Below are 22,129 nucleotides of genomic sequence, written 5' to 3'. Positions count from 1 at the left end.
GGAAAGTCCCATTTGCCTCTTTCACTCTCTAAGAGCTCAGTGCTCTTCTTTTGTTGTACCTCCAATTTACAATCCTTTTCCTTCTCCCTTCACTCTCCCTTTTTACGTTTCAGTTTAGCTCTGCATAAAGCTTTTCAAATTTTTTGAAATAATTCAGTCCTAATTGTATCATGCAAGTCACGAAGCCGCTTACATCATCATCTCCTTTTTTCGCACACATTTATTGTTTTAATTTCTTTATTTTCAATTTTTATAGTCAAAAAGAGATTTAAACTAACTATTAATTACTTGCCTAGCTGTCTTCAATTTTTAGTAACTTAATTAATTATTTACATCTTTGCACCAATTAAATTGTATAATATTTTCCATTATATGTGAGATTCTTACATTTTAAAAAAATGATGAAATAAAGTTTATCTATGCATAAACTTAACAAATGAAATTGATGTTGCCTGTAAGATTACTTTCCATGTCTATATATTAATATTAAGTGATTAAATTTCTAAATATTATATATATATATATATATATATATATATATATATATATATATATATATATATATATATATATATAATTATTTTCATATAAAAAGAAACTGCACTCTGATATATAACTATTTTAATATATTTATATATAAAAGGAAAATGCACTCTGAAAGAAATTTTATATAAATTCTTTTTAAAAGCTTTGAAAAATATTAGTTTAAATAAATCAACAAGAAATTTAAAAGAAAATGAAATTTCTAGTAAAAAAAATTTTTTGAATAAATGAGTGATAGACAAATTTTTAATACAACAAAATAAAATTACATTATAAATATATCAATAATAATTTGAATATAAATCAATAAGAAAATATAACCATCTAAATTATATAGACTACTTATAAGTATGAGATAGGTCTCTCATATTAATAAAAGAAACAAACTATGCTTATAAGTATGAGATAGGCCATCCCATATTACTAAAAGAAACAAACCATTTCTCTGACGTAAACATTCAATTGCATCCTTATAGAGGTAGATTTATTCCCCATATATTCTTAAATAATCATTTTTTTGCAGTTATTAACTTTAAAATTAATTATCAAATAATACAACAAAGCAAATAGAGTAGCAAACAGGAAACATAAGTTATCTCTTATTTAGGGAAGCCTAATAGGTCCAAGAATTAGAATTAAAGAAGGAAAACAAATTAAAAAGCTAATAAATATGAGTCCATCCAAAAGAAGAATGAGATCACCACATATCAATTTGCATGTTACAAGAGTCCTAAAACCATAAACAAGCAATTAAAGAACTAGTCAGAAATTTTTTTAAAAAAATACTAAATAGTATGAGTTTAAACCTATGATCCATAAATAAAAACTATACTAATGAACTCAATAACTCATTATCATCATTGAAATCCATTATATGTATGAGGCTTTTGTTAAAAAGTTGGATAGCAACCACAAACACTCTTTTGCTTCTGCTTTATTTTTGAAAATCTACATCGAAGAGCTTTCCCAACCAAGAGATACATCAATGCATCAACAATAATTCTCACTAGTTCTCACAGTTCTTGCCACCAAAGAACCCCTTTCTCACTTCAACTAGTCTATCTCTGCTGAATTCTGGTTATAGATATTGTTATGTCAATTTCCTCTCAAGCTTGAAATTTTTATCCACAAATTAAACACCAGTGGTTACTTTTAAGAGATACATCAATGCATCAACAGTAGTTCCCACAGTTGTTGCCACCAAAGAACCCCTTTCTCACTCCAACTAGTCTATCTTTGCTGAATTCTGGTTAGAGGTATTGTTATGTCAATTTCCTTTCAAGCTTAAAATTTTGATCCGCAAATTAAACACCAGCAATTACTTTTAAGAAATACACCAATGCATCAACAGTAATTCTTACTAGTTCTCACAGTTGTTGCTACCAATGAACCCCTTTCTCACTTCAACTAGTCTATCTCTGCTGAATTCTGGTTAGAGGTATTGTTATGTCAATTTCCTCTCAAGCTTGAAATTTTGATCCACAAATTAAACACCAGCAGTTAGTTTTAAATACATCAATATATCTAATGAGGAAAATGAGATCAATATATCTAATAAGAAAAATAAGATTGAACATCAAAATGATAATGAGGAAAATGAGGTTGAACATCAAAATGATAATGAAGATATTGATGAGATCCAAGAAGAATTTCATCTCAATGTAGATCAAGGGGAAAATGAACCTTCTGATGAAATTATATTGGAAAACAGTATAATATGATTTTAATGTTAGATAAAGTGTGGAAGAAAACAAATTGGTTTTGGGGATGAATCATATTCAAAATCTATGAAACTAAAATCTATTAAACAAATATAACCATCTAAATTATATAGACTATTTATAAGTATGAGATAGGCCTCTCATATTAATAAAAGAAATAAACCATGCTTATAAGTATGAGATAGGCCATCCCATATTACTAAAAGAAACAAACAATTTCTCTGACGTAAACATCCTTATGCAGGTAGACTTGTTCCCCATATATTCTTAAATAATTATTTTTTGCAGTTATTAACTTTAAAATCAATTATCAAATAATACAACAAAGCAAATAGAGTAGCAAACATGAAACATAAGTGATCCCTTACTTAGAGTATGAGTCCATCCAAAAGAAGAATGAGATCACCACATATCAATATGCATGTTACAAGAATCCTAAAACCATAAACAAGCAATTAAAGAACTAGTCAGAAATTTTTTTAAAAAAATACTAAATAGTATGAGTTTAAACCTATGACCCATAAATAAAAACTAGACTAATGAACTCAATAGCTCATTATCATCATTGAAATCCATTATATATATGAGGCTTTTGTTAAAAAGTTGGATAGCAATCACAAACACTCCTTTGCTTCTGCTTTAATTTTGAAAATCTACAACGAAGAGCTTTCCCAACCAAGAGATATATCAATGCATCAACAGTAATTCTCACTAGTTCTCACAGTTGTTGCCACCAAAGAACCCCTTTCTCACTTCAACTAGTCTATCTCTGCTGAATTCTGGTTAGAGGTATTGTTATTTCAATTTCCACTCAAGCTTGAAATTTTGATCCACAAATTAAACACCAACAGTTAGTTTTAAATACATCAATATATCTAATGAGGAAAATGAGGTTGAATATCAAAATGATAATGAAGATATTGATGAGATCCAAGAAGAACTTCATCTCAATGTAGATCAAGGGGAAAATGAACCTTCTGATGAAATGATATTGGAAAACTGTATAATATGATTTTAATGTTAGATAAAGGGTGGAAGAAAACAAATTGGTTTTGGGGATGAATCATATTCAAAATCTATGAAACTAAAATCTATGAAACAAATATAACAATCTAAATTATATAGACTATTTATAAATATGAGATAGACCTCTCATATTAATAAAAGAAACAAACAACTTCTCTGACGTAAACATCCAATTGCATCCTTATGCAGATAGACTTGTTCCCCATATATTCTTAAATAATCATTTTTTGCAGTTATTAACTTTAAATTCAATTATCAAATAATACAACAAAGGAAATAGAGTAGCAAGCAGGAAACATAAGTGATCGCTTACTTAGGGTATGAGTCCATCCAAAAGAAGAATGAGATCATCCAAAAGAAGAATGAGATCACCATATATCAATATGTATGTTACAAGAATGCTAAAACCATAAACAAGCAATTAAAGAACTAGTCAGAAATTTTTTTTAAAAAAATACTAAATAGTATGAGTTTAAACCTATGATCCATAAATAAAAACTAGACTAATGAATTCAATAGCTCATTATCATCATTGAAATCTATCATATATATATATGAGGCTTTTGTTAAAAAGTTGAATAGCAACCACAAACACTCCTTTGCTTCTGCTTTATTTTTGAAAATCTACAACGAAGAGCTTCCCCAACTAAGAGATACATCAATGCATCAACAGTAATTCTCACTAGTTCTCACAGTTGTTGCCACCAAAGAATCCCTTTCTCACTTCAACTAGTCTATCTCTGCTGAATTCTGGTTAGAGGTATTGTTATGTCAATTTCATCTCAAGCTTGAAATTTTTATCCACAAATTAAACACCAGCAGTTACTTTTAAGAGATACATCAATGCATCAACAGTAGTTTTCACAGTTGTTGCCACCAAATAACCCCTTTCTCACTCCAATTAGTCTATCTCTGTTGAATTCTGGTTAGAGGTATTGTTATGTCAATTTCCTCTCAAGCTTGAAATTTTGATCCACAAATTAAACACTAGCAGTTATTTTTAAGAGATACATCAATGCAACAACTGTGAGAATTACTGTTGATGCATTGATGTATCTCTTAAAAGTAACTGCTGGTGTTTAATTTGTGGATCAAAATTTCAAGCTTGAGAGGAAATTGACATAACAATACCTCTAACCAGAATTCAGCAGAGATAGACTAGTTGGAGTGAGAAAGGGATTCTTTGGTGGCAACAACTGTGGGAACTACTGTTGATGTATTGATGTATCTCTTAGTGTATATGCCCTAGGTCATTATCTTGGGCCTTTTTGGTATGTCGTTTGGTTATTAATAAAAGAGGTTTTTATCATTATTATTAGTTTGCATGTTACATAATAATGATTATCATCCCTGGTTATTTATTATTATGTTGATAATAATAAAATATAACTAGTATGATTATTGATTGATAATCATGAGATGATTATGTATATATTGATATAATTCAATAATCATAGATACTTGTTAGAGAACAAAGTATTGGATAGACCCGCATTGAGATCACTACATGGGTTATTGTCATAAGTGAATCTCAAAGTAGTTATGTCTTAATCCTTTGACTTGAGATTGTCATAGTTTCCAACACGAGGACTATTATGTTTTGACATAACTAAACATTGTCTTTAATGGGACAATCATAAAGGTTATGATTGAGCATAATAGAAATTATGTAGAGGATAATGAACAATCAAGATAGGATTTGTCCCTCTCTCTGAGAGATATATCTTCTGGGCCCCTCGATAAGTGAGACTGAGAAATATATGGCCGTGCTCAAATGAATTGATAGTGTAATCAATATCATTTGAATTTATCAGTCTACTTAGAGATCGAGAAATCATAAGTTTGAACATTATAAGTTTGACATTGACCATGACTTATGTTCAAACTAGATATCGTATGACAAAGGAATTAATACATGTTCTATTTATTGGACTATTGATCCTCATATTAGTTGGGTAGTCATAATGTCTTGCTAGAGGCCACTTATGACTTATGGGCCTTGTAGGACTGGGCCTATTGCCAATTAATGTGAGCCTATTGGATCACACACAAAAAAACGTTGTTGATGTGTTATGTCATATTAATGGTCTAAAAGCCCAAAGCCCATTAATATAATTAATAATAATAAAGTAATTAATAATAATAAGTGTTATTATTAATATAATTAATAATAATAAGTGTTATTATTATTATTAATCATTTATTATTATGAGATAATAATATTTGAAAGATCTGCAATCTATCTGTAACTGTTACAGATAAAGGACTCTATCATATAAGATATTTGAGTATATGTGAGATTGTGATAGTGGGATGAACACAACTCCTTTTAGGAAAAGGAGTTGTGGGAAAACAAAAGACTGAAACATATAAATACTCCTATGAATTTAGGAGATGATATTTTTGAGAAAACTCAGTCTAAAAGGCTGGAGATTGTGGAGCACATAATCTATCTATCTTTGAGAGAGCTAGCACTCTAGAAGGATAGAAGACGTTCGTGTGGATACCATAAAGGGTGTTCGTTTGAAAAAGCAGCACCATCAGTCCAACATTGTATCTTCTCGACGAGATTAACAGATTAGTCTCATATCCTTCTTGTGAATTAAACGACGCACTCGGATTCTGGCAAAGGAAATCAGAGAAATTTTATTTTTCCGCTGCGCCTTTGGGTTGCAATAATCTCAGGATTTCCCTACAGTATCTCTTGGTTGGGAAAGCTCTTTGTTGTAGATTTTCAAAAATAAAGCAGAAGCAAAGGAGTGTTTGTGGTTGCTATCCAACTTTTTAACAAAAGCCTCATATATATAATGGATTTCAATGATGATAATGAGTTATTGAGTTCATTAGTCTAGTTTTTATTTATGGATCATAGGTTTAAACTCATACTATTTAGTATTTTTTTAAAAAAATTTCTGACTAGTTCTTTAATTGCTTGTTTATGGTTTTAGGATTCTTGTAATATGCATATTGATATGTGGTGATCTCATTCTTTTGGATGGACTCATATTTATTGGCCTTTTAATTTGTCGTCCTTCTTTAATTCTAATTATTGGACTTATTAGGCTTTCCTAAGTAAGAGATAACTTATGTTTCATGTTTGCTACTCTATTTGCTTTGTTGCATTATTTGATAATTGATTTTAAAGTTAATAACTGCAAAAAAATGATTATTTAAGAATATATGGGGAACAAGTCTACCTCCATAAGGATGCAATTGAATGTTTACGTTAGAGAAATGGTTTGTTTCTTTTAGTAATATGGGATGGCCTATCTCATACTTATAAGCATGGTTTGTTTCTTTTATTAATATGAGAGACCTATCTCATACTTATAAGTGGTCTATATAATTTATATGGTTATATTCTTTTGATTGATTTATATTCAAATTATTATTGATATATTTATAGTGTAATTTTATTTTGTTTTATTAAAAATTTGTCTATTACTCTTTTATTTAAAAAATTTTTTTTACTAGAAATTTTATTTTTTTTAAAATTTCTTGTTGATTTATTTAAACTAATATTTTTCAAAGCTTTTAAAAAGAATTTATATAAAATTTCTTTAAAAAAATATGTTTTAATGTTTCAACTCTGTGCAAGTGGCCTTGCCAATTAATAAAGGTATGCATCAGAGTGCATTTTCCTTTTATATATGAATATATTAAAATAGTTATATATCAGAGTGCAGTTTCTTTTTATATGAAAATAATTATATATATATATATATAATATTTAGAAATTTAATCACTTAATATTAATATATAGACATGGAAAGTAGTCTTAGGTGCAACATCAATTTCATTTGTTTTAAGTTTATGCAGAGATAAACTTTATTTCATCATTTTTGAAAATGTAAGAATCTCACATATAATATAATGGGAAATATTATACAATTTAATTGGTGCAAAGATGTAAATAATTAATTAAATTACTAAAAATTGAAGATGCAAACTTTACAGCTAGGCAAATAATTAATAGTTAGTTTAAATCTCTTTTTGACTATAGAAATTGAAAATAAAGAAATTAAAACAATAAATGTGTGCGGAAAAAGGAGATAATGATGTAAGCGGCTTCGTGACTTGCATGATATAATTAGGACTGAATTATTTCAAAAAATTTGAAAAGCTTCATGCAGAGCTAAACTGAAACGTAAAAAGGGAGAGTGGAGGGAGAAGGAAAAGGATTTAAATTGGAGGTACAACAAAAGAAGGGCACTGGGCTCTTAGAGAGTGAAAGAGGCAAATGAGACTTTCCTTTGGAATTGGACTTTTATGGAAAAATGGGCTCAGTGAGGACTGAATGATTTCAAAAAATTTAAGCGCAGTTTGGTCTTACTGAAATATACTAAAAGGATCGTATTACTACTGAAATATATTAAAGAGGATCATAAATATGATGTACAACAAAGGAAGGGCATTGACGCTTAGAGACTGAAAGAGTCAAATAGAGCCCTCCTCTGGAATTGGACTTTTTTGGAAAAATGGACATTTAGTACTTTATTTTATTTTAAATTCTACTTTTCTCCGTAATATATTTTAACTTATTAATTCATTCACAACTTTGTTAAAAACAAAATTATGATAAAGATTTGCTAATGTAATAATTTGCAAATAATTAAATACTTTAATGTTGTTGATTATTTTATAAATTTTCACAAACTATAGGAACACACTTTTAAACTTATCAAAATAAAACCATTGGAAAAATTATGATTTTTTTAAAAAATTAAAAGAGAAAATAATTATTTTTATGTATGATGTCATTTATTTCATTAATATTTTAATTAATATGAATCGAAAGTGAATTAAATATTTTTAGACGCTTCAACCAAGAGCTTTTAAGTGCTCAGAGGTATTTTTATTGAACACTGAGCTAATTTCTACAAGAAAATGGAAAGAAGAAGAAGCAGCAGCAGCAAGAGGTAAGAAAATGGAAAGAAGAAGAAGCAGCAAGAGGTATTTTTATTTAATAGCAGTAATGATAATAATTATTATAATAATTAAAAATTAATTAACTCTTTTTTTATTAAATGCCACATATTTTATTGAAATATACAACTGTTAATGCCACGTAAAAAAGTCAGCACACCATATGCAGATGTACGTGGTTGACCTATGGTGTGCTGCGTGCTGACTTTTTTATATGGCATTAACAGTTGTATATTTCAATAAAATATGTGACATTTAATAAAAAAAGAGTTAATTAATTTTTAATTATTATAATAATTATTATCATTACTGCTATTAAATGGAAATATCTCTTGCGGCTTCTTCTTCTTCTTTCGATTTTCTTACCTCTTGTTGCTGCTGCTTCTTCTTTCCATTTTCTTGAAGAAATTAGGTGAGTGTTCAATAAAAATACCTCTGAGCACTTAAAGGTCTTGGTTGAAACGCCTAAAAATATGTAATTCACTGTCGATTCATATTAATTAAAATATCAATGAAATAAATGACATCATACATAAAAATAATTATTTTCTCTTTTAATTTTTTAAAAAAAATCATAATTTCTCGAATGGTTTTATTTTGATAAGTTTAAAAGTGTGTTCCCATAGTTTGTGAAAATTTATAAAATAATCAATAACATTAAAGTGTTTAATTATTTGCAAATTATTACATTTGCAAATCTTTATCATAATTTTGTTTTTAACAAAGTAGTGAATGAATTAATAAGTTAAAATATATTACTAAGAAAAGTAGAATTTAAAATAAAATAAAGTACTAAATGTCCATTTTTCCAAAAAAGTCCAATTCCAGAGGAGGCCCCATTTGCCTCTTTGGCTCTCTAAGCGTTAATGCGCTTCCTTTGTTGTACATCGTATTTATGATCATCTTTAATATATTTCAGTAGTAATACGATCTTTTTTAGTATATTTCAGTAAGACCAAACTGCGCTTAAATTTTTGAAATCATTCGATCCTCACTGAGCCCATTTTTCCATAAACGTTCAATTCCAGAGGAAAGTCCCATTTGCCTCTTTCACTCTGTAAGAGCCCAGTGCCCTTCTTTTGTTGTACCTCCAATTTATGATCTTTTTCCTTCTCCCTCCACTCTCCCTTTTTACGTTTTAGTTTAGCTCTGCATGAAGCTTTTCAAATTTTTTAAAATAATTCAGTCCTATTTGTATCATGCAAGTCACGAAGCCGCTTACATTATTATTTCCTTTTTCGGCACACATTTATTGTTTTAATTTCTTTATTTTCAATTTCTATAGTCAAAAAGAAATTTAAACTAACTATTAACTACTTGCCTAGCCGTAAAGTTTGCATCTTCAATTTTTATTAATTTAATTAATTATTTACATATATGGGGAGGTTAAATAATTTTTTTTATAAATTTATGACTTCTCGATTGTGTATTGTATTACTTTCTTTGCCATTATGATAAGTAAAATGTTTACTTACTGTGATCATAAAAAATGTTTATATATGTTAAATTAGAATAGAGTAGTAAATTCACAATGTATAAATTAGAAAATATGAAAAATTAAAAGAAACATACTAAGCTTACAAAATAGAGTTGAGAACATTCTCCTATTATTCCATTTATTTTATATTTTTTAGTGAGATCTATTAATAATTTAGCTAAATAAATAATTAAAAAATAAATAACAAATCATTAATAGCTAACATGTATATTTTTTACCGTGAATCTATCAATAATTTATTAAAATATAAAATATTAATAAATAAATAATTAAAAAGTAAATAACAAATTACAGACAAAAAGATAAAAATAAATAAATAAATATTTATTACATACAAAGAACTAAATAAAGTTATCCCTTATAAAAGATAATCAGTCACAAGAAAAATAAATAAAAATTATATCAAATTTAATGCAAAATAAAATAAAAATCATGAACTTAAATTTTATGGACTCATCCAAATATCTTATGAAACAGTATACAATTTGTATTAATACAATTATATTTCAATAAAATCTGTGATATTTAATTTTAAAAAAATGAGTTATAAAATTATTATAGAATTAGGTGTGGAGGACAAACAAAATTAATGTCAAAGAATACAAATATACAATGTGGAAGAGAAATTCTGGAGCATGTAAATATCTATATTAAGTATTAAATCAACCAATATAAAGGAGAAGATAAAACATAAATTATAGAGAAAGTATATAAATTCAACGAAATTTTGATATAACAGTACCTCTAACCACAATAAAGTATTAGAAACTCTTCGGTTCTGGATATTAAAAAATAAAGCATAAGCAAATGAATGATTGTGGTTGCTCTTATTAAAAAATAAAGCATAAGCAAACGAGTGATTGTGGTTGCTCTCCACAACTTTAACAAGACCTCATATATATAATGAATTTCATTGATGATAATGAGTTAGCTTAAGCTCATACTCTTTAGTATGAATTAGATAGTCTTTTATATAAATATAAAAAAGTAATTATATATATATATATATAATTATTTTATTATATTCATATAAAAGAGAATATGTATATATAATTACTTATAAATAATATTTAGAAATTTAATTACTTTATGTTAATATGTAGACATGGTTTAATGTGTCAATTATTTCTAAATTTACAACTAAATCACGTAGAAGGTGTGAAAACCTACCTTATCAACTGAAAATATCATTTTTTCAATATATTTGTTTCTCCACAAACTAAAGTCATACTATCTATATATATATATATATATATATATATATATATATATATATATATATATATATATATATATATATATATATATATATATATATTAAGAGAATCCATTTCCTAAGTAATTGATCAATTTATTTTTTGGCTGTTTGATTTTATCATGTAAAACCAATCTACTAAAATGTAAAATTTGTGGAAGATATATTTTTTTTATTATTAGTAAAATAGTAAAAATAATTCTAATTTTATAATTTAATCTAAATTTTTATTTTTGTTTTCTTTTTCATTAATTGAATATCTTCTCTACTATATGTTGCATGTCTTATTAAATATAGTTGTCATTCTGCATCACACTTGCTCTATTTGTATTTTCTGTTTGGAATTTAGATGACTATTTATGAAAAGGATTTTTTTTTATACACGTAAGAAGATTACAAATATATTTTTTTAATAAAAATAATTTTGTACCTATTATTTAATGTGGGTCTGGCCTTAATTCTCATTTTGTACTTTAAATTTGTATGACTATTTATGAAGAAGATATATATATATATATTTTTTTGGATAGACTTAATAAGCTTAAAAAAATGAATTATACATACCTATATATAAGATTACCTATAAATGAGGTTGCTTCCTTATGAATATTTATATATTTATTAATATTAATTAAAAATAATTATCTATAAAATAAAAAGTAAAAAATATATAAATTATTTAAAGTAGAAAATAAATATTATATAAATCAATAACAGAAAACATTCCCTTCCCATGATTTCAGTGAGAGGTTAGAAAGTCATACCAACAACATACTAGGATGATCCACATACTACATTGGTAATATATACATATATTGCTTAATGACATCTGTTCACACTAATCTACACTCAACCCACCCTACTATATCAATCTACCATACTACATTGGTAATATATATATATATATTGCTTAATGACATCTGTGCACACTGTCTCCACTTGGTCTGATAGCTCTATCTTATTGCACCATACCATAGGGCTTGCCCCACAACCCTAATTACTTGTTCATGGTGGGAGATGTAAGCCTAAAGAGTCTGTTCAGCTCACCAACTCGCACAAAGTTTCCTTTGCAAGGCCTTTAGGCGTAGTGTGTCTCCAAATATGATCCTCTCTAACATAACATTCTATATTCTAATTTATTTAAGTTTTATTGTGAAGTGAGCCGATTGGTTGTTAGCTTGTCTATTTGCATGCTTGTTAGTTGGTATTATAAAACAGAATTGAGATAACACCTGTAATCATTTTTCTTAATTATATTAATTGAATACTTTGAACTTAAAACTAATATAGATAATTTTATTGATTTTGTTCACGTTATCAGAACTCAATGAATCTTGAAAATGTAATTACTGATTATCTTAATTGAAATTTTCATTCTCGAAATCTTTTTTTAAGTGTAATTGTGATGGCTCATAACATGTTGGAAGGAGATTCAAAAATTGATCATGAAGCTAGTTTTCGATGGAGCTCAAAATATTAGAATTTAGAGTAACTATGGTTATCTGACGATCTTGCAGAGCTTGAATAATTAGTATGTTGTTGGTACGACTCTCTAACCTCTCACTCGAATCATGGGAAGGGAATGTCTTCTGTTATTGATTTATATAATATTTATTTTCTATTTTAAATAATTTATATATTTTTTACTTCTTATTTTATATATAATTATTTTTAATTAATATTAATAAATATATAAATATTCATAAGGAAGCAACCTCATTTATAGGTAATCTTATATATAGATATGTATAATTCATTTTTTTAAGCTTATTAAGTCTATCCAAAAAAATATATATATATCTTCTTCATAAATAGTCATACAAATTTAAAGTACAAAACGAGAATTAAGGCTAGACCCACATTAAATAATAGGTACAAAATTATTTTTATTAAAAAAATATATTTGTAATATTCTTACGTGTATAAAAAAAAATCCTTTGAAAAACAAAAGGTCATCATCATTCATATTTCATAAATAGTTATCTAAATTTCAAACAGAAAATACAAATAGTGCAAGTAATGCAGAATAACAACTATATTTAAGAAGACACGCAACATATAGTAGAGAAGATATTCAATTAATGAAAAAGAAAAAGAAAACAAAAACAAAAATTTAGATTAAATTATAAAATTAGAATTATTTTTACTATTTTACTAATAATAAAAAAATATATCTTCCATAAATTTTACATTTTAGTAGATTAGTTTTACATGATAAAATCAAACAGCCAAAAAATAAATTGATCAATTATTTAGGAAATGGATTCTCTTAATATATATATATATATATATATAGTATGACTTTAGTTTGTGGAGAAACAAATATATTGAAAAAAATGATATTTTCAGTTTAATAGGTAGGTTTTCACACCTTCTACATGATTTAGTTGTAAATTTAGAAATAATTGACACATTAAACCATGTCTACATATTAACATAAAGTCATTAAATTTCTAAATATTATTTATATCTTACCAATTTTGTGGTAGGTTGAGTATGAATTAGTGTAAACAGATGTCATTAAGAAATATATATATTATCAATGTAGTATGGTGGGTTGAGTGTGGATCAGTGTGAATAGACAAAATATATATATATTTTACCAATATAGTATAGTGGGTTGAGAGTGGATTAGTGTAAACAAGGAATCTATCTATATATATATATATATATATATATATATATATCTTATCAATTTAGTGGTAGTGTAAACAAGGAGCCTTCTCCTTTCTCTTATTCTCTTTTCATTCCCTATTTCATCTACATTTGTATAAAAGATTTTTATTTGCTATAATGCTTCATTTTTTGTTTGTGTTACTTCTCTAATTGTTTATTGTTATTTTTGTGCTGATATTTTTTAAAGAGTTTTTCTTATAATTTTTTTTGTACTGATTTATTTTAGTTAGAATTACTCTATAGTTGAGTGTATGATTTTCATCCCTTTGCTTCTATCTTTTCATTAAAATTCTCTTTACTTATTTTTCTTTAAAAAAAAGTGATTGCATTACCTTTTGATTTACTAGAATGGATTTCATTTGCTTGCTTCAAATTAAATTTATCAACTTTCTTAATTGATAACGTTAATTAATTAAAATTATTGTTAAGCTAAAAATTAATTTATTATGCCAAAGCCTTTAACATGAAGAGACTTTTTTTTTTTAATTTTCTTTTTGGTAAAATCCTTCCATATTTTTTTTCTCTATAAATATTCTTCTTAACAAAATCAATATTTCATTCATGCCTTACTTTTACATGATTTTACATTGTTATTTCATGGAGAACATAATCCCATAAAGATTTTATTACAAAACTAATTTTACTATTATTTTTATAAAATAATAGTAGTGATTAAACATTAATATTCTTGCAATAATTATATTAAATTAAAAATAAATTATTTAATTAATATCGCATTAATGCAAACTATGCTAATAAGAAAAATTTTCTTTAATGATTAATAAAATATTAATTAATTGATTTTTTTAAATATACAAATCTCATTAAAATGAATTTAGAATTGATTGCTCGTGATATTTGGAGAGTAATTAAGATAAAACTTTTGTGATTTTATTTATTTAATTATATATGAGTATAATATAATTTTTATTCATTCTTTTGTAATAGAAACTATAACACAATTTGTTAGCATTTTTGCTTTTATATATGTACAACTATTTATTTTTATTTTATTTTTAAATATTCACACACATATCTACTAATAATTATTTATTATTTATAATTATTTATATTCTAAACTTATACCTTGATAGCTGTCAAATTAATAAAATATGAAGAGAGAAGACTATAAAAAATATGGAAGAAACTCGATATATGGCACTTGACCCTACAATTTCTTCGTGCATTGAATACTTTTTTCTTGATACTGTTTCACTTTTGAAGAATTATTTCTTTATTAATCCATTTATGTTTTGGAAATTTTTATTCTTTTAATAATTGTTATAATTTTATTAGTATGGATTACCTTTTATAATTAAAAATAACATATTGGCAACCATAACTAGTGGCATTGGAGCATTGATTTATACTTTTTATATACTCATATTTTTATTATATTTTTCGAAAAATACAAAAAGACGTAAAGTTTTTATACTCCTCTTTTTATTATCTATTCCGTATATCTTTATGGCAATTGGATTTATTATTTTTAGAGAGTTAAACAAGAATTTTATAAATATGTTATCTCGACAGTCACCATTATTGCATACGGCATTACCTTTTCTATTATAGTAACGTGATTAAAAATTCTTGTTTAACTCTCTCTAAAAAGAATAGATCCAATTGCTATGAAAATATAAAAAATGAATAATAAAAAGAGGAGTATAAAGACTTTACGTCTTTTTGCATTTGCCGGATAATATAATAAAAATATGAGTATATAAATGGCATAAATCAATACTTCAATGCCATTGGTCATCGTTGTAAATATGTTATGTTTAATTATAAAAGGTAATTCATACTTATAAAATGTAAACAAAATTATAATAATTATTAAAAGAGTAAAATTCTTTTAAAATATAAATGGATCAATAAAGAAAATAATTCTTAAAAAGTGAAAAAATAAAAAATACATATCATGCAAACAACAAGCTAATATTCAATGCACAAAGAAATTGTAGAGCAAGTGACATATATTTTAGTTCCTTTCCATATTTCTTATAGTCTTCTCTCTTCTGATTTTGTTAATTTGATAATTTGACATCTATCAATCTATAAGTTTAGAGTATAAATAATTATAAATAATAAATAATTATTAGTAGATATGTGTATGAATATTTAAAAATAAATAATTGTACATGCATAAAAGCAAAAATGCTAACAAATTGTATTATAGTTCCTATTAAAAAAATTAATAAAAATTATATTATACTCCTATATAATTAAATAAATAAAATACAAAAGCTTTATCTTACTCACTCACCAAATAATTCAAGTAGCATGAGCACAATTGTCAATTCTAAATCTATTTTGATGAGATCTGTATAATTAAAAAAAATCAATTAATTAATATTTTATTAATTATTAAAAAAAATTTTCTATAACCTATGTTATTATTATCATAGCTCGCATTGATGCGACATTAACTAAATGATTTATTTTTAATTTAAAACAATTATTCTAAAAAAATTAATGTCACGACCACTACCCATTATTTTATAAAAATAATGGTAAAATGAGTCTTGAATTATGTTTTTCATAAATGACAATGTAAAATCATGTAAAGGCAAGAAATGGATAAACTTTTAGTTTTGTTAAGAAAAATATTTATAGAGAAGAAAATATGGAAGGATTTTATCAAAAAAAAAAAAGAGAAAAGTCTCATTGTGTTAAAGGTTTTGGCATAATAAATTAATATTTAGCTTAACCATAGTTTTAATTAATTAACTTTATCAATTAAAAAAGTTGATAAACTTAATTTGGAGTAAACAAATGACATATCCTTTAGTAAATCAAAAAGTAATGCAATAGCTTTTTTAAAAAGAAAAATAAGCAAAGAAAATTTTAATGAAAAGATAAAAGCAAGGGATGAAAATCATACACTCAATTATAGAGCAAGTTTAACCTTGATAAATCAGTAAAAAAAATTATAAGAAAAACTCTTTAAAAAATAGCAGCACAAAAATAACAGTAAAAAATCAATACAGAGAAGTAACACAAATAAAAAATGAAACACCAGAGCAAATGAAAATATTTTATATAAATCACAATTGAGTTAGAATTGAGGAGAATAAAATATGTGAATGAAATGAAAAGAGAATAAGAGAAAAGAAGGTTTCATTTACTACATTGGTAAGATATATATATATATATATAGATTCCTTAACCACATCTGTTCACGTTAATCCACACTCAACCCACCATGTTCACACTAATTCACACTCAACCCACCACTACAAACCACCACTATATTGGTAATATTCCTTAATACATCATCTGTTTACACTAATCCACTATCAACTCAACATACTACATTGATAAGATATATATATAGATTCCTTAATGACATCTGTTCACACTAATCCACACTCAATCCATCATACTATATCAACCACCATACTACATTGGTAAGATATATATATATATATATATATATATATATATATATATATATATATTCCTTAATGACATCTTTTCACACTAATCCACATTGTCTCCACTTGGCCTGATGGCTCTATTTTATTGCACCACAACCCTAATTACTTGTTCATGGTGGAAGATGTAAGCCTAGAGAGTCTATTCAGCTCACCAACTTGCACAAAGTTTCCTTTACAAGGCCTTTAGGTGTACAGTGTATCTTCAAATATGATCCTCTCTAACTTAGCATTTCATATTGTAATTTATTTAAGTTTTATTGTAAAGTGAGCCAATTGGGTTATTAGCTTGTCTATTCGCATGCTTGTTAGTTGATATTGCTAAACAGAATTGAGATACCACCTGTAATCATTTTTCTTGATTATATTAATTGAATACTCTGAATGTTTTGCTCTCAAAACTAATATACATAATTTTATTGATTTTGTTCACGTTATCAAAACCAAGGAATCTTGAAGATATAATTACTGATTATCTTAATTGAATTTTTCATTCTCAAAATCTTTTTTCTAAGTGTAATTGTGATGGCTCGTACCATGTTGGAAGGAGATTCAAAAATGAATCATGAAACTAGTTTTCAACGGAGCTCAAAATTCTAGAATTTAGAGTAACTATGGCTATCTAGCATCTTGCAGAGCTTGAATCATCCTGATATGGTGTTGGTGTGGCTCTCTAACCTCTCACTGGAATCATGGGAAGGGAATGTTTCTGTATTGATTTATATAATATTTATTTTCTACTTTAAATAATTTATATATTTTTTATCCGATCTTGTTGCTCCTTCCGTGACACTAATATCCACATTAATCATTATCATATTTTTTATTATACTATATAGTCCATCCAGTATATTTCTCAAATTTAAATTGGTAATGACCATTTAATGACAAAATAAGTATAACCCATCTCATCAAAACTCATTCAAATCAAACATAAAACAAAATTAGAAAGATTGGTTCAACAGTGGAGTTGTCAAAATCATAAAAACTCTATCAATTGTCCACCTCAATCCAAACCATGCTTCATTCGCTGAGGAAATGGGTCGAGCTGTGAGTCATTGCTGCTGTTTTTCTATTAAATAATAGGCATATATAATTGAATTCAATTTCTAATTAGATCATTATGGGAAAAAACTACCTCTTATCTTTATCCAATAACCAATGGAAAACACTAAGTTACTGAATTTGATTTTAAGCTATCCAACAGGATGGCAGCATGCTATATAGAAAATCACTAGGCTACAATTGATCGAAATCAAGACTTGAGCTGCTTGTCATCCTTATTTTCTTAGCACGAGCTTGAACAAAAATTCCTACCCATTATGCTTAACATCCATACTTATGCTCATGTAATTCTTTTTAGAAAAATTGCAGCTACTTATGCTTTCTACAAGCTTTCAGGAATGAAGCCTTTCTATAGCCCTTCACATTATGTGAGATCTAAAAGACAAGAATGCAAGGGAAAACATAATTCTTACAGTAAAGTTGCAAATTACTTAACTGCAATGTAGACACGTGCCCTGATGACAAGAGGAAGTGACCTTTGAGGATCCATAGTTTCCCGTAACAACCTTTTTAGCAGAAAGGGAAGGTCTTGCATTCTCTGTGGATAAGAGGATACATGTTTCATAATCAGCTTCTAGTATCACACTTAAATAGCTACTTCATAATATATGTGAAAAATGAATTCATAATATATGATCAAAAAACCTATAAATTTGTGTGTGCTGTAATCTAACATCATTCGAAAATTAATCGGGAACTGGTCTAAAGAGCAGTGAATGGTGAAAAAGGATTCAAATAATCAACCTCAACTAATTTGGGAGTAAGGCTTGGTGGTTGTTGTTGCTGTATGATCTAATATCACCAATCAGCCCTGTTCTTCTCCACCCTTTTTCTATTTCTATTGCTATTTGTGCATGTGTGTGTGTGACTGTGTTTGAGATAACTCGCAACTTCATAACTAGCTGTCCAAGGAAGAAGACAATGCCAAAAACTCCAACTACTTGGTTCAGTTGGACAAAATTTTAACCATGAAAATCAATTATAAATGGACAAGACATTTGAGAAAAAAAATACAAGAAAAACATAAAACATTTATAGTAAGCACAGGGGAATTATTATATGAACAAGGTCAAGTCCACAAAATAAATCAAAATACAGTCTAAACTTGAGTTTGTTACTTTCTATAGTTGGCATCTCAAACTATTTGTAAAGCTCCAAAATGGTTTTGCATATCAATGAAATGATAAATGCAATAAGTAACATTGATATCAATAGACAACAGGACATCAATTTCCTCACCAACAAATTCAACGTAAAACTCGGTAAAGTTCCTACAAACGATTGAGGTTAAATCCCCACAACTGTGCAATTTTTTTTATTAACAGCAAGACATTGTAAATCACAGTACCAAAATATTTTGAGAGTTTTCGGACAAAGGTTATCCACATATGAGAAAAGCACAAAAAAAGAAAAAGAAAAAGAAAATATAGTAGATGACAATGTAAATCATGCCTCCCTTGTCATCAACATAATGAAAAAAACCTAAATGAAATAGTGCAAACTGAGACCACATAAAAATGAAGTGAAACAACAAATTTCTCTTTTTCAACAAAGAAACCAGCAAATCCAATGTTTAGGAAAGCAACAACATTACAAAAATACTGCATGGAAAAATGGATGATAAAATTGAATATGGACTGGATGGTTTAAAAGCAGGTAAATCTATATTTAATTCATAATATGGGAACTGTTTAGCCTGTAATGAGTGAGGAGATAAGGGGAAAAGAAAAGAAACTATATGCATGACATACCCTCATTAGCATCAAAATTTGTGTCAATCAAACTCCAATTTTTTGTTGTTAAATCCTGATCATGTTCTGATTCTTTTCTCCAGGAAATAATAGCTAGATGAGATCACTAGTTTGTCCACCAAAAAGATGATTATAAGCTTGAACCTTTTGCAAAATCTCAGCAACCTCAGGGTTATGACGCTCCCTTTGTGAAGTTTCACCAGGGACCAACAATGTAATTTGACGAAGACATAGTGGGCATTTGCAAGGTTGAATTGCAAATCCATGATGCCAAACAAGCATAATGCAATCACCTAAAAAGCATATGGAGGAAGTTGAAAAGAAGAAAAAAAAAAAGAAAAGAAAGGGAAGAGAGAGAGAGAGAGAGAAAGAACTACTTAACTACTTAAGAGTTGAATGATAGATTGAAAAAACATAGATTCATTCAAATATTATTTCAATATGGTTGCCAAACAAAGATAGACAAACTTTACACTTTGAGCTTAGTAGTAATAAGACCAAGGTTCTTCAGTCACATGCCGATACCATCATAGAATTGCAATGAAACAAGTAAACAATATCCATGATAAAATTTACAATATTGTCATCTGCGATATTTACTCCTTCATTTTATATCATTTAAAATAATTATTACAAAAAAATACATGATATCATTACCATTTACCAAGATAAAGAGGAGGAGAAGAAGGAGAGAGAGGGAACTTGCATTATCATCTTTCATTCTCAAGTTTGGCAGCTTTTCCATCATCACCATTGGATCTTCCCCGATTTTGGTATCTCAAGGTTTGAGGAAAGCTGATGGCACTCTGATAGCTTCTCTGTCCGCCTTTCTATATACACTTCTGCAATTGACCAATTTGAAATTACTGAACACAGAACAAAATCACAACCATAGCCAGAAAAGCAATACATAAAGAAGAAATTGGATACCTCATAAATTATAATTTCCACAGTTATCTTTGCAGGATCAGCAACTGTAAATTCTGGGGTGCAATCACCCTAATCCACATTCAATCCACCGTAAGAAGACCCTATGGAGTAAAGGGAAACGTGTACGTTGTCACACTCCCTGCCTTCCAAAGGTGCCTAGAGGACGGGCCAGACGCAGCAGAGCGACAACCAACCCGGGAGCGGATTCCCCACCGGCAGGGGGACAGGAGACGGCCATCTCTAGGCACATCACGACCTACAGGCAAGACCGGCGAGACCTGGGAAGGCAACCCGATTGGGAGTCAGAGGATCCATAGTACCTGCAGCCCCACGGACTTCATATTCATCATTTTTTTAAGCAGGGGGAAGAGATCTCTTTTCTGCAATGCAAAAAACGGAGCAGATTTGAATCGGCACAACCTAACGATACATCCAATACCAATGATCTGTGCCTATAATGCGCTGCTAGATCTCTGCTCTAGAAAGCTATACAGGCAAGAACGAACGCGGTTTGACCCGGGGCTTCCCTTTCATTACTTCTTTCACGCCTTTTTCATGGGGAGTCGCATCTTTTTTGTGGAACTCCAGTACCACCTAGCGTAAGAGTTCACAGTCAATCCTATCCTAAAGTACTATTATTTCTAAAGCATTCTTAATTAATGCTTTTCCTAATCTCTTTCAGGCCAGTTCCTTTCGATTGCAGTAAGTTCCAGACCAGTACGAAGATAAGCCCTTCTAAATGCAGTCAAAAAAATATATGCAGACAAACGCGTTTTATTCATTTTTAGAAAGACGTGTAATAAATTTTATTCATTTAAAATATTACTATAACTAAAAATAAATTTTAAATATTTTATATAATTATAAATTATTGATAATGATATATTTTTTATAAATTATTAATTAAAACAATAAATTTAAATAAATTTAAATATTATTTGAGTAATAAAAATTTTGAGATGAGATTGGCAGACTATAATCGTTAAATAAATCTAATAATTAAAATTATTGATTACACTTAAATTTAAATATAATAATTATTAAAAATGAAATAAATTAAAATAAAAAATTTTTAAAATTTTTAGTTGAAAATGACAAAAAAAAATTGTCTAATTGATAATATATGAAATATTTTAAAAAATAAATATAAAATTAATGAATATCAATTTTATCTGTTCTGGGAAAGATTTGTAATGAGTAACCATTATGGTTCAAGATATTTAGAGTATCTATTTGACTTTATTGAGTGTTATATTCAATTTTTTTTTCTTTTAGAAAATTTTAATATAGTCTTTTAAAAATTA

At 27.3% G+C, this 22,129-nt stretch overlaps 2 long non-coding RNA genes across 2 annotated transcripts; both read right to left on the bottom strand.

Annotated features, from left to right (window-relative positions):
• Positions 1-657: 657 nt before the first annotated feature.
• LOC122722498 lies at positions 658-4,695 on the bottom strand. Its single transcript, XR_006349421.1, has 2 exons — positions 1,905-4,695; positions 658-1,789 (listed from the first exon to the last, which is right to left on the bottom strand). It is a non-coding gene; the product is annotated as an uncharacterized LOC122722498 (long non-coding RNA).
• A 13,279-nt stretch (positions 4,696-17,974) lies between these two features.
• Positions 17,975-21,568, bottom strand: LOC110605853. Its single transcript, XR_002486454.2, has 3 exons — positions 20,826-21,568; positions 20,560-20,737; positions 17,975-18,682 (listed from the first exon to the last, which is right to left on the bottom strand). It is a non-coding gene; the product is annotated as an uncharacterized LOC110605853 (long non-coding RNA).
• Positions 21,569-22,129: the final 561 nt, after the last annotated feature.

This window comes from Manihot esculenta, chromosome 18 (genome assembly GCF_001659605.2).
Source record: "Manihot esculenta cultivar AM560-2 chromosome 18, M.esculenta_v8, whole genome shotgun sequence".
In the NCBI taxonomy this organism is placed as follows: domain Eukaryota; kingdom Viridiplantae; phylum Streptophyta; class Magnoliopsida; order Malpighiales; family Euphorbiaceae; genus Manihot; species Manihot esculenta.
Note: the sequence above shows the minus strand (reverse complement) of the source record. Positions and strands in the feature narration are given on the sequence as shown.